Genomic DNA, 14,241 nt, shown 5'->3' on the forward strand with positions numbered 1-14,241 from the left:
GAGAGAGAGAGAGAGAGAGAGAGAGAGAGAGAAAAGAAAGGCAGAATTTGAAATGCAGAAACTAAATTACAGAGATAAAAAAACAAGTAAAGAAGAGACTGATTTGGGAAATTTTCTGATGATTTGTATTGCTTCACTGTACATCTATTTATACAAGTATTTGTTGTATAAAATAAACATAAATGTAAATGTATTTGCACAGCTATCATAATTATATTGCTTAACTTGTAACAAACTCTAACCATCTGATTTATTTCCCACGTGTTCATAGCATCCTAAAGAGGGAAAATTGCTTTTATACTCATTTTGAACTTGATATTGAATTTCCTTTGAACAGATTGAAACTAACACCGACTTCTTCTCTTTCTTTTCTTCATCCTTGATTCTATCTAGTAACAACAATGGTGTCGAGTGATTTTCATTCTCAACACCCCGCCTCAAGTTGGAGGGGAGTGGAAGGAGTCCCAACTTGGGGAGAATGACTTGATGAGAAGATCCCGAAAGATCCTTGGTGAACAGATCGGCGATTTGAGAAGATGCCGACACATAAGAGAGTGAGATGAGACCAGCAAGGATTGTTGCCTGACAAAATGGCAATCAAGTTCCACATATTTGGTTCTCTCATGAAAGACAGGATTGCGGGTAATGTGTATGGCTGATTGACTGTCGAAATTAACTGGAATTGGAAGCTCCGATGGAAAACCTATGTCGAGGAGAAGACGGTTGAGCCAAGTTAACTCTGCTACAATGCCTTGCATGGAACGATATCCGGGTACAGCTGAGGATAATGAGGTAGAGAGTTGTTTCTTGGACTTCCACGAAATGGTTGAGCCCCCAAGAGTGATAAAAAAAACCCACTGACGGATCTTCTACTATCCAAATAAGAACCCCAATCCGCATCGCAGTAAGCAACCAATTTGAGAGAAGAATCAGCTGATAAAAACAATCTCTGGCTGAGATTAATTCTGAGATAATAGAGCACTCGCAGAGCAGCAATGTAATGGGGAATGCGAGGCGTTTGTACAAACTGAGACAAGTGTTGAACTGCAAATCATATATCAGGTCAGCTATGGGTAAGATAGTTTAATTTACCTATGATACGCATGTAACAAGTAGGATCCGCCAAAAGAGACTTGGTAAGCTTACAAACATGAGTAGGACTAGGAGGTGTCATACCGGGGGAAATTTCATGAACACTTCCTCCAATAAATCCCCATGTAGAAAATCATTATTCACGTCTAATTGAGAAATTCTCCAACCATGTTTAACTGCAATGGTCAGAATGCACCTAATGGTGGTCAGTTTGACCACAGGAGAAAAAGTTTCAGTAAAGTCCACTCTCTCCCTCTGGATATCACCTCGAACAACTAGTGTTGCTTTCAATCTTTCTATACTCCCATCTGATTTTTGCTTGACCTTGTAGACCCACTTACAAGGAAGAGCTTTCTTTCCTAGTGGTAGAATAACAACTTCCCAAGTTTTGTTAGATTCCAAAGCTGCAAATTCATTTGCTATGGCCTGTTGCCAACCAGGGGTGCATAACAGCTTGTGCAAAACTGGTAGGTTCATGAATAGCAATAGCAGAATTTATGACTTGTTGATTAACAGAAGAAAGGGCTGCAAAAAGGATAAGTAGCAGGAGTGACATAAGAGTCAAAACAAGAATTAGTGAGATATGTAAAGTATATTGCATTAAACATATAATCAGAAAGATAGGCAGGTTTCTTGTGTTGTCTAGAAAAGTGTCTAGGAGGATCGACTATAGGTGGAATAACAGGGGTATAATTTGGTCAGAAATAAGAGTAACAGGAGAATGAGAAGGAACATGTGTCGATTCAATAAGTACTGGAAGTGAGGAAGGTGGGGGAGATTGAGATGTGTAAGGAGTCTCATAGAAGGGATTTTGGTTTGGAGAAACTGGAAAAAATAGCAGATATAGGAGAATGAGAGTTTATCCCAATTTTAAAAGGAAAAATTGATTTAAGAACCTCATATCTCTAGACACAAGATTTTTTCTTGTATCCAAAGTTAAGACTTTATAACCCTTTTGCCCATTAGGATATCCTAAGAAAACACAAGCCACAACTCTTGGTTCAAACTTATGTCTAGATTGAGAAAGAGTTGAGGTATAACAAAGACAACCAAAACGCTTCAAATTTGAGTAAGAATGAGATTTCTCATACAGAATGTGATAAGGAGTCTTCCCATTTAAAATTCTAGAAGGAAACCTATTAATGACAAAAGTGGCAGTAAGAAGACACTCACCCCAGAAAGAAATAGGAAGTCTTCATTGAAAAAGAAGAGATCTGGAGGTTTCCAATAAGTGTCTATGTTTTCTTTTGATCACTCCATTTTGTTGTGGGGTGGCAGTGCAAGAAGTTTGGTGTAATATCCCTTTGGATTGAAAAAATTCAACTGTTGAATTGTTTTTTTCTAATTCTAAGGCATTGTCAGATCTAATGATCTTGACCTTTGTATTGAATTGCCTTTCAACCATAGCTAGAAAAAAATTAAGCATAAAGAAGGCAATAGCTTTGGTTTTTAGAAGATAAGTCCAAGTGGCTTGGCTAAAATCATCCACAATGGTTAAAAAATACTTTAAATCATTATATGTAGTAGTTTTATAAGGTCCCCATGTATCAATGTGGATTAATTCAAATATGGACTGGGTTTTGATTTCACTGATAGGAAAGGAATTTTTAGTTTGTAGAGTAAGAAGACAAATATCACAATAACAATTGGAAACAGATTGAAAAATAAAAGATCTGATATATTTCATTGCAGAAATGGGCAAATGCTTTAGTCTATTATGCTAAAGAATTACATCATAATCCTTTTTGAGTACTATAGAACTAGAAACAGACGAGTCCTAGTCGACAAGGCTCTAGACTGGATTCTGTTCTTGAAAAGCAAACTGGTAGAGTTTAGTTGATATAATTCATCCTTGATATCACCAAGAACCAATGTGCTCTTCACTGAAGGACCCTGCAAGACACAAGCAGTAGGAGAAAAAAGGATAAGACAATTCAATTGTACACACAATTGATGGACTGATAAGAGATTGATTTTGAATGAAAGGACATATAGAACATTTTGAATGACAATCAGGAAATAGGGCTACACTCCCTGTATGAGTAGCTTGAACCATATAAGAGTCACATTGATACACATAGGTAATGGGTTAAGCGTAGTGAATAAGCTTGAATTAGAAGAAAGATGCTCAGTAACGCCTGAATCTAAAATCCAGTGAGTAGACTGTATAGAGACTAGACAAGAGACAGAAGGAGTTTTACCAGCTGAATTGGCACTGACATCTGAAGTTGTAGCCTCGGTCCGACTAACTTTAACTTGGTGAAGTAGCTGAACAAGTTGTGAAAACTGATCCTAACTTAGTTGATTTATACCTGAAGCATTATCCATAGTGGTAGGAGGGTAGTCATCTCCTTCCTGATGTCCAAAAATAGCATTACTCTTTACACCTCCTTGTAGCCTTATAGATTTGGTGAACTTGAAATTTGCAGGAAAGCCAATGATTCTATAACATTTATCTATAGAATGATCAGGCTTCTTGCAGTGAGAGCATACTAAGTTAGACTTCCTGCCTTTGAATTCAGTATGCCCAACAATAGTACGATTGCTAGCCATGTAGGATGCAGATTGACCTGTAAACTGAGAATGGATAGAGACTTCTCTTTGTTTCTCATCCTGCACAATGAGTGGGTAAGCTAATCTAACTAAAGGCAAGGGGTTAATCATAAGGATATTGCTCCTGGCATGGGAATAAGTGTCATTCAGTCCTATCAGAAACTGAATCAATCTTTCATCTTGTAGAAATTTGTTTGTGACTATCTTTCCACCACAAGTACAAGCACAAGAGCAACAGTTCTTAGCAGTTAAAATGTCAAGTTCATCCCACAAACCCTTCACTTTAGTGTAGTAACCAACAATGACATTTGTTCCCTGAACTAAATCACTTAATTCTTTTTGTAGGTGATAAAGTTAGGAACTATTAGGCTGTCCAAACCTATCCTCACGATCCTTCCAAAGAACTTCAGCAGTTTTAGAATAAATAACACTATCAACTATGTCTTTGGAAAGGGAATTGAGTAACCAAGAGGTTACCATATCATTACTTCTATTCCAGAGTTGGAAATCAACTGATCCGGAGTTTGGTGTCTTGCAACTCCCATCAATGAAGCCCAACTTATTCTTAGCTGAGAGAGTAACGAGGATGGACCTGCGCCAACCCTCATACCCTTTCCCTTCAAAAATGGAGTTAATGAGAGACATCCCAGGTGAATCTAAAGGGTGAACGAAATAGCGACTATTGTTATCCATTGATGTGGATCCAGCAGAACCTGAAGACAAAGCAGAGGTAGTTCTCATGGCAAAGAGAGGTTACTCAAGCTCTGATACCATTTAGAAAAGAAAGGCAGAATTTGAAATGCTGAAACTAAATTACAGAGATAAAAAAACAAGTAAAGAAGAGACTGATTTGGGAATTTTTTTGATGATTTCTATTGCTTCACTGTACATCTATTTATACAAGTATTTGTTGTATAAAATAAACATAAATGTAAATGTATTTGCACAGGTGTCATAATTCTATTGCTTAAGCTGTAACGAACTCTAACCATCAGCATTTGATGCCAACAACTGTGTACTATTTTGATCAAATGGCTTAGAATAATGCCATTTCCATTCTGATTTATTTCCCACGTGTCCATAGTATCCTAAAGAGGGAAAATTGCTTTTATACTCATTTTGAACTTGAATTTGAATTTCCTTGAACACATTGAAACTAACACCGACTTCTTCTTCTCTTTCTTTTCTTCATCCTTGATTCTATCTAGTAACAACAATGGTGTCGAGTGATTTTCATTCTCAACAATATATAAGAGGTGTTATGAATTGAAGTCTCTTATTTTCATTATCTTCATCGCTAGATATATATGGTGGGATATATCAATGCAGATTGGGAAGAATGCTCTAATTTAAGATGATCCACTACATGTTGGTGCATGATGCTTGGCTCGTGCATGTAAGAGACAATTTTGAATGTACATCAACGTCATTCAGGCAGAATATTGAAGTATATTTGTTGCATACTCTTAAATCATTTGGCTACGAATGCTATTATCAAATGGAATTTGGTATCAAAATGGATGAATGAACCACGTTAATGGGGATAACACTAGTGCAATATAATATCAACCAACTCCATTCATCGTGAAAATATCAAACACATTAATATAGACTCGCTACATTAGAGAATTAATTAAAGACCAGAGCATTAATCATGTAAATCCCCTTGTCATTAGGCTAGTAATTAGGAGACAATTAGGACTCCTTTCTTTGTATAAACTTGATGTGTATATCTATTAAAATGTACTACAATTCCTCTATATTCATTCTTCTTGCAAATAGTTTAATTGACCCTGTCCACTATATAGAAACCACTTTAAGATATAAAATGGAGAAAAAGAAACAACTAATCAACTGAATATTTTCCTTTTTTAAATAACTTATATTTGTTCTTTCATTGACTACAGTATATATATGTTGTGTCTTTGTAATAACAACTTATGTCACAATCAATATCTGACTATCGTCGATCCATCCAATAATACAAAATTGCATCAACCTAACACATGATTTGTTCATTAATTTAATTAAATTCGACCCCTTCGTACTTTATGATACAAAATATGCTATCAAACTTCAAGAAACGGTCATATTTAGTTGCTAAACCACTTAGCACTAGCTAATAAATGTAGGAAAAAGAAAACAACAATTTTAAAATATTAAAATAACCACTCCTTTTTTAGAGGAATTTTTTTCTCTCTAATGAAGTAGTGCCTTTTGTTTACATAATTTTATAAAATAAAAATTATTACTTTCTTCATGAACTCCAAGTTATATAAACACATTTTGTCTGGCACAGCATAGACAAAAGACTGAATTTCAGCTATTTAATTTGATAATTAGCTAGCTTATTGTGACTCTAATTTTTGTGTTTCATTTCGAAAGTTGGAGGGAAATATTGTTTCAAAATGAAAAAAAAAAACTTTGAAGTTAGATTTGTCGGGTAATGATGAAAAGATATACTCGATCGAATATTGCAAGGGAGAGTAACATTAAATCAAGTTGAATGAGTAATTAAAGATATTCATGATGAATGAAATTCCAAGTCGGAGATGGTTGAATACTTGAATTCTGAATATGGCTTGGATACAAATCCTCTCTTCTTAATTTAGTTTTTGAGGCTTAGTTAGATTCAAGGTTCTTTTAACATGATATCTGAATAAAGTCCTAAATATATAGATTGTCCACACTACTAGGATGATGAATAAAATTTCATATCGAAGGTGGATAGGTTCCTTAGATTCTTAATATGACTTTTACAATTCTCTCCTGAACTAATTTTTTGGATTGAGCTAGACTCAAGTTCCATTTAATAAATTATATCATGTTAATTCCATTTACTATATATATATATATGACATTGTAATATGAGAATGTTGATTTTGACACTTCATAAACTGAAAATTCAGCTTAGAGATTAGCTAGATATATAAGTTTATGTTTAGTGCTAGATATAAAACCACAATTTTAATAGTTATACACGAATCTAATTGAACAATTTTAGTCATCGTTGTTAACTATATATGTGAAAAAAAATAAAAATCTTTTGTTACTTTTGAATGCATGCACTTCTTGTTGTTGGATCGGTAATCACTAGGTCTATTCCTTTTTCAATTTTTCTATAACTTTTGTGCATAATTTAGGGTATGCATGAAAAGTGGTTTAATTTTATTATAATACATAGACCAAGTTGATGATGCTTTGAACAGAATTCAAGATTTACTCACATGTATGATGTTCCTATCCTATTTTATTTTTATTTATTTACATAGACTTAATCTTTATCGTGTGACCTTAGTCAAAGTATATCACTAATTTTCCGCGTCTTTGTCACATTATAATATGCTCTCAAGCCTCAAATAAATAAATAAAAGGTCAAACTTATATTATTAATAATAATAGGTTGATCAAATATTTGATTCAAATTTAATGTAGTAATACCTATATGTACATAAGAAATGTGTTGCATCAATTTTAAATAGATTAGATCACAATTTCAAATATGGAATTCAAAGAGATCAATAATAAAGCAAATCCCCTTGACCAACTCCTAAAAAATTATCATATTCTTTTCCATTTTACATAACATATAGTGTAAAGGTGAAAATTAAATTTAAAGTAAACATTTTCTTTTATTACTTTAGAATGTTAAATTATAATTTATATCATGTGTTTAGAGAGTGGAGTGTTGACCAACAAAGAACTCTCGTGTTCAGTGTATGAGAATTGCAAAAGTGAGGATATTGAGGGTGTATGTGAGCATACTAGAAGAGATAAAATTAGGAATGATGACATTTGGAATAAGGTAGGAGTAACCTATATGTGGTGAATAAGATAAGGGGAGTGACACTGAGATGGTTCGGGTATATGAAGTGGATACGTGAAGAGGCCCTTGTGAGAAGGTGTGAAAGGTTGATGATAGTGGGGTTTGAAGAGGGGTAGAGGAAGGCTAAGAAGTATTCGGGAGATGTGATTAAATATGATATGATCTTAGCTCACCGAGGGCTCGACCTAAGATAATAAGAGGATTTGGAGGTCACGAATTAGGATAAGAAAATTAGTAGATAATTGAGCATTGTATTATTTCCCTGTGGGTTAGGCTTGGTGGTACTTTGGCACCTCATACCTATTTCTCCTTTATACCAATAGTATTAACCGTTTTGCATAGTTCCCTGTATTGCGATTTATGTATCATTTCCCTGTTGGTTAGGCTTGGTGGTACATTGACGCCTCGTACATATTTCTCCTTTATACCAATATTATTAACAGTTTTGCATAGTTCTTTGTATTGCGATTTATGTTGTTGTTGATTATGTTTTGATTATCATATTGTTTCCTTTTACTATATTTTATGTGGTGCTTCCTCTAGTAGTGTTATATTTTTTTTCTTTTGTATGTTCTTTAAGATGAGTTACTTAAATCAGAAATATTTCAAAAATAGTCTATCTATTTTTAAAATATGAAAAAAAAGCTTACGTACACTTTAACCCTTTTCACACTTTACATGTGAAACTATATTGGATATATTGTTGTTGTTAAGATCCCTATTGAGTAGTGGTTATGATCTTACGGAATTCTATCAATTTGAGTATTTGACTATTAAAAAATGAAAATGGCCTCACCATCTTTTCAAAAACAAATCAAATTAAAACCCTTATATTAATATATTAACATGTAAAACACACATTGTTTTTTTATAAATTTTTCTCATTAATCATATATATGTAAACTTTCAATTTGAAATTCTTATTTTGATGTTTTATCTTTACATACTTCATAATTAATTGTTTCTTCACACTCATAATATTACAATATTATTGGATTTTGCAAAAGAAATTAAAATTAAGCTCTTGAAAATATATATAAAAAACAAATAGATAAAAGAGAAAAGATGGATTAAAAGCAAGAAATGAGTAACTTTCATTAGGAAAGAAAATAAACCCCTTTCTCTTTGATCATGAGTTACACCTATCACCTTTAGGAAGACATTATTTGAAAAAGCTAGCCAGTCCCATAATTAAATTAAGTACCATAAGATGGAGTTTTTTTTTTTTTTTTTTAAATAATTAAAAAAATATTAGTACTACTATTAAGTTTTTTTTTTGTTCTTCTTAAAAGGCTAACTAATGATGAGACCCCATTGTGATTTTGTCCTTCTTAGTTATAAAAAATATATTCAATTTATTTTAACGCCTTTCGAGATCCCCTCCCCATACCTGGAAAGTAAATTAAACTGTAGTAATTTATAGGGAAATCAAAAGAATATAAAAAATCGATTGAACTTAAATAAATTGAATCAAATTGATTGTTATTATTTTTTAATAAAATAGTGGACTTTTATTTAAGTGTATAATACAATTAGAATGGTCTTTTTAAAAATTAAAAAAAATTCGAATCGAACTAAGTGTATGTAGATATATTTTATATAGTAACAATATTTTAAATTTAATATATAAATATATTTTTATAACATTTTTCAAATATAAATATAACTTAGGTACTAGACCTCGGATGAATGGATAATTTTTTTATCTTTGTTCTTTAATTAATTGAATTTAAAATTAAAAGATACTATAATAAATACTCGTTCAAACACTACAACAATACTATAGTAATTAATATGTTAGCTAACGAACACTTTCTTGAACTTTTTCTCTCTTTTTTCCCTTATTGAAGCTTGTGTTCCATAATGAACCACTTAAAAAGAAAATTTCTTATTTTATACTATATATATTACTTCATATATATAAAATATAACAGCTCGAAACCTTTTAAATATTATATATCTTTTTACAGTAGGAAGTAAATCAAATCACCACAATTTAATTAACCAAAAAACAATATATTAAAAATTAAAATATCACCACAAGCTTGGACTCAAAAACTTTAATTATATGATTAGCTTCAATTTTCAAACTTTTTGAACAGATATAGTAGTAAATATTGCTTGTACGTTACTCTAATACAATGACTTTCTTTCTAACTTTTCACTTTTGGATCATACTCCATTACGATCTAGTAAAAGAGATTAAGTGATTACTGTAAATATAGCTGATTAATCAAGTCTGATATCAAACTCCACAGAAAGCTGACGTTTGATGGTAACATGCAAATTATTGATTCATTTTTCAATTAATGTGGAACGTTAACTCATTCTAAAAATAATCAAGTAATACTTTATTAATTACCAAGTAACTAAATTCAAACAATTTCTGGATCAAAACAAGGATGATTTTTTATTTAACTGATAAAATTACTACAAGTAATGAAGAAAAAAAATAGGTAATTAAGTAGTATGATGATTTGCCAAAATAATTCTAATGACCTTTGAGTTTTCCACTTTCCACTTGTATCTTCCACTTTTACATCATCGCAATTAATTTCTTAATTATTCAGAAGAGACATTATTTAACAATAACCTAATTTTATAACCTTTTCAAGTAAAATAAAATTTAAGGACCCTTCAATTGAGACCGCTTCAATTAACAATACACATAATACGTATCACGTATGTAATTCCTCAATATTAAGGTTATAGATATTAATTAATAAATAAATTATTGAAGAATTTAATTTAATGATTAATTTTTTTTAGAGCATTGCTTAACTTATTACATATGTCGGATTCATAAATTAATTTGCAAGGTTTGACACAACGAAAAATTTATAATCTTCTCAAAAAGACGTATCATCAATCTCTATATCGAAACATGGATTCCATCAACTAACTTATTATTTCACTTTTATAATATATATTATTATCATCCAATCTGCCAGACATATTGATCCATCTCAGGATCTCACATTTTAATAAATCAAAACTATAATTAATATATACAGATCATAATAGTTATATCAGGATTGAGAATATAAGTACATTTAACAATTTAGAGAATATGCTTTTGTCCGTCAGTCTATAACAACCATCTCTACTCGGTTTCATTCAATACATCAAGATAAATTATATTTAATCTTGTGTTACAATTGTACCAATGGCTTGTCCGATTTCATCTTAGATTGTGAACAAATAACTTTATACTTATATGACGGTATATAAGCTAAAACTCTATTATATAAGTAAACTGATGCATAAACAAATATATAATCTATTTTTTTTTTATTAAAATTGAATAAACAATTAGAATTCTATAATAAATATGAAATATATCTAAACACAAGATTAATAATATAAATTCATGATTCATAATGTATATCTCAACACAACATTCCTCTCAAGTAGTACTATATATAAAATACCACAAATAGAATCACTAGGGCTAATTAAAACACACCAAATTAAAGCAAGGAGTAATTAAAATGTATCAAATTATATGTGAAAATATCATAATTATCACTTTCCTTGCTAATCAAACCTTGCATGCTATTCTTGTTAAAGGCATTATATTAGGGAAAAAGTGATGTCGTTCTTAAAATTGAACATAATTATTATTCTTTTTTGGAACTTTTTCCTCTCAAGTTATGTCTTTCTACAAAATAATCAACCTTCTTCCTTTGGTAATTTAACCATCTTCGTATGCCAGCAATAATATTGCTGTAATAATACGTTTTTTAAAGCATGTATAGGAGGTTTAGCACACTAATTACGGGTTAAGAAATTTATAAAATATGTATAAATATTAAATTCTGAACACAATGACAATTAACTAATGTCGGTAAAGACTTTAACATTCTTTGTTAATGTGTTTATATTTATTGTCGCTAAAAACTGTTATTGTCATAGGGTTAGGATTAAACTAATATATGATCTGCACCACATGGTCAAAAGAGATTGTGATTGATGAGAATATATTGGGTAACATATTAATGCAAGAGATGTATACTCACATCCCATGTTTATACATTCTTTTGTAATCAAAACATTCAATACTCATCACATGGCCTTTCACAGTCTCTATAAAATTCCATCACCAAAGTGGCATCTTCTTTTACTGCTCCAAGGAACATTCATAATATTCATACTTGTTTAAAAAATGTGCCTATACTTGCATTAGGGTTTCTTATGCATGCTCCTAGGTAGAGTCAACACTCAAGACTAGCTAGGTAAAGAGGACCCCAGCCAATAGGAATTAAAGTGAACCAAGGGGGTTGGAAGTGTGTGTGAGTTGGGAGGTGGGGGTGGGAGTACTTTCTTTTTGTTTGATATCCGTTTCGAGGTCAAACTAAATTTGCATTCGCACTAGAAAGCCCATATATGCATTAGAGGGTAAATTGATCTCTAATAAATAAAAGATGAATCAACCTATACTTATGACTCAAAATCTAGACATTTGCTAAAAGATGAATCATTCCAACTCTTGTTAGTGGGGTGTGAAGTGTGTGTAACAAAAATATATTGTAAGGGTGAAAACGTTAAATATTTTATTTGACTGACTTCCATTTTAGGTTATCAAACAAAATTCAATGACTTTCTAAGAGAATTGTCCTTAATTAAATGACCATATGAGATATTATCTCAATCAATATATATATGCTTCCATAACTAGAAAGTGTCAAGCTGATATTAAATCTCATTTTGACTTGATCAAATACCTAAAGTTTATTTTTTCCCTATTGGTCTAGTGTGTGGGTCGGAATCTCAGCAGTGAAAGAAAATGATTTGGTGAGAATCGAATATTGCATCATTTATGAGTTCTACCAAATAAATTACTATCCAAATTCTATTCAACAATCCAAACTATTAATAGTCCTATTTTTTGTTTCTCATTTGAAGGGATGACAAGAATGTTTTGTTGTAGCTGTTGAGCCGAGCGTATATTCAAAACAATCTCTCTATCCTACAAAAATAGAGACAAAGTCTGCATAATTTGTACATGTCGTGCATATAACACACATTATCGAAAATATATGAAAGTGAAGTTTGTTTAATACTCATATTATTACTATAGGTTTCTATATACAATATTACCTTTTTCTTTAGTGGGAATTTTGAATTGAAGTAAATTAAATAAGAAAGTATGTATAAAATAAAAGTAATAGCCAAAAGAATTGAAGTGGTAAAGTTATATAATTTGAGGGGGTCCCTACATAATATAGGAGTATGTAAATTGACAGTATATAGATCCAAGATTAGTAAAGACTTGTGTAAGTGAAACTCCCCCCAGAATGTTCACACATAAACATCAACAATATTTTAGAAAACTAGAAAAGATGTTAAAGCTAAAAGTCAAAAACAGATAATATGAATTTTATTGCAGGCAGAAAAGGAATCTGTAAGGATGAAAAATAATTGGTAGCACAAGAAAAGAGGGAGAGGTGGGGGTGGGGGGTAGGGGGCTGGTCCAATTCCCTCTGTAGGTCAAGTGATCCCTTCAGTTATCTGTCAACTTTCAAATAGTTGGCATTTTGGATGTCACTGCTATTACATTATTTTTATTAACCTCCCTACTCATCTACATATATCTATTTTGTGTTTCTTGTAATAAAATAAATAAGTAGGAGTATATATTATGCTTTAATATGGTTGGGAGAAGACATCAAATGGATGGATTTTGAACTTGTCTCGAAAAGTTGATTACATGCTCAAACTATTAATTATGGCGATGTTGAACAATTGTCCAAATAACTTAGCTTGTGGGGAGTTGCATCTTTTTTCAAACTAAGATTTTTAGCTTCCTTGGTCAATATATCCATCTATCTTAGTTCGAAATCATCATTTAACACTATGGAGGGTAAAATGTATGTAAATCTGATCACTATTTCAAAGATAGAGCGGTTGTTTTCGATAGATCCAGTGCTCAAGATAAAACAAACTAGATAAAGATGTAAATGTAATAAAAAAAAGGATAAGGGTCTGAAAAATATCCCAACTTTGATCAAATTTGTTGTTGCGATACTAAACTTTTATGAGGACCTATTACCTCCCTAGATTATTTAATACCGTATTTTTTACATATATATTTGCCCACATGGACTTAAAAATTAATGCAAAATTATAAATAGTAATGTGTCCACGTGAGCATATATATACCTTTAAAATACACTATTAAATAATTCAGGGGGTAAAAAATACGGTATTAAATAGTCTAGGGAGGTAATAAGTCCTCATGAAAGTTTAGTATCGCAACACCAAATTCGACCAAAGTTGAGATATTTTTCAGTCTCTTATCCCAATAAAAGCAATAAACATTAATTAAACAATAGATAGTAACAAGAATAATATTATAATTAAACAAACAACATATAATAACATAACTCGAAGAACAATAAGCAAGAGTAATACTATGACTACTAGAATGGACAACAAGTTCATATACTATAACCTACTAGTATGGACACTCTCCTTTTTACTATCCTTCTAGCATAATTCATGTCCTCCATATCTTCCTATTTAAAATCATATCCTCGATGAAGTGTGACTACACCATGTCTGATCTAATCTAGAATGACATGATATCCTAAAAGATGTAGATTTGTGGATTGTACAGTATATCACTCAGGACAATAGAATTTTGTCAAAGGAATATGATGAAATTATCACTATGTCACTATATAGTTGCCGCCAAAAGAAATTGTACTAGTGACTAGATTTTTTTCCACCTTTTTACACTCATACCAACAATAACACTATACAATCCC

This window comes from Solanum tuberosum, unplaced genomic scaffold, assembly GCF_000226075.1.
Source record: "Solanum tuberosum cultivar DM 1-3 516 R44 unplaced genomic scaffold, SolTub_3.0 scf00010, whole genome shotgun sequence".
Taxonomy (NCBI): domain Eukaryota; kingdom Viridiplantae; phylum Streptophyta; class Magnoliopsida; order Solanales; family Solanaceae; genus Solanum; species Solanum tuberosum.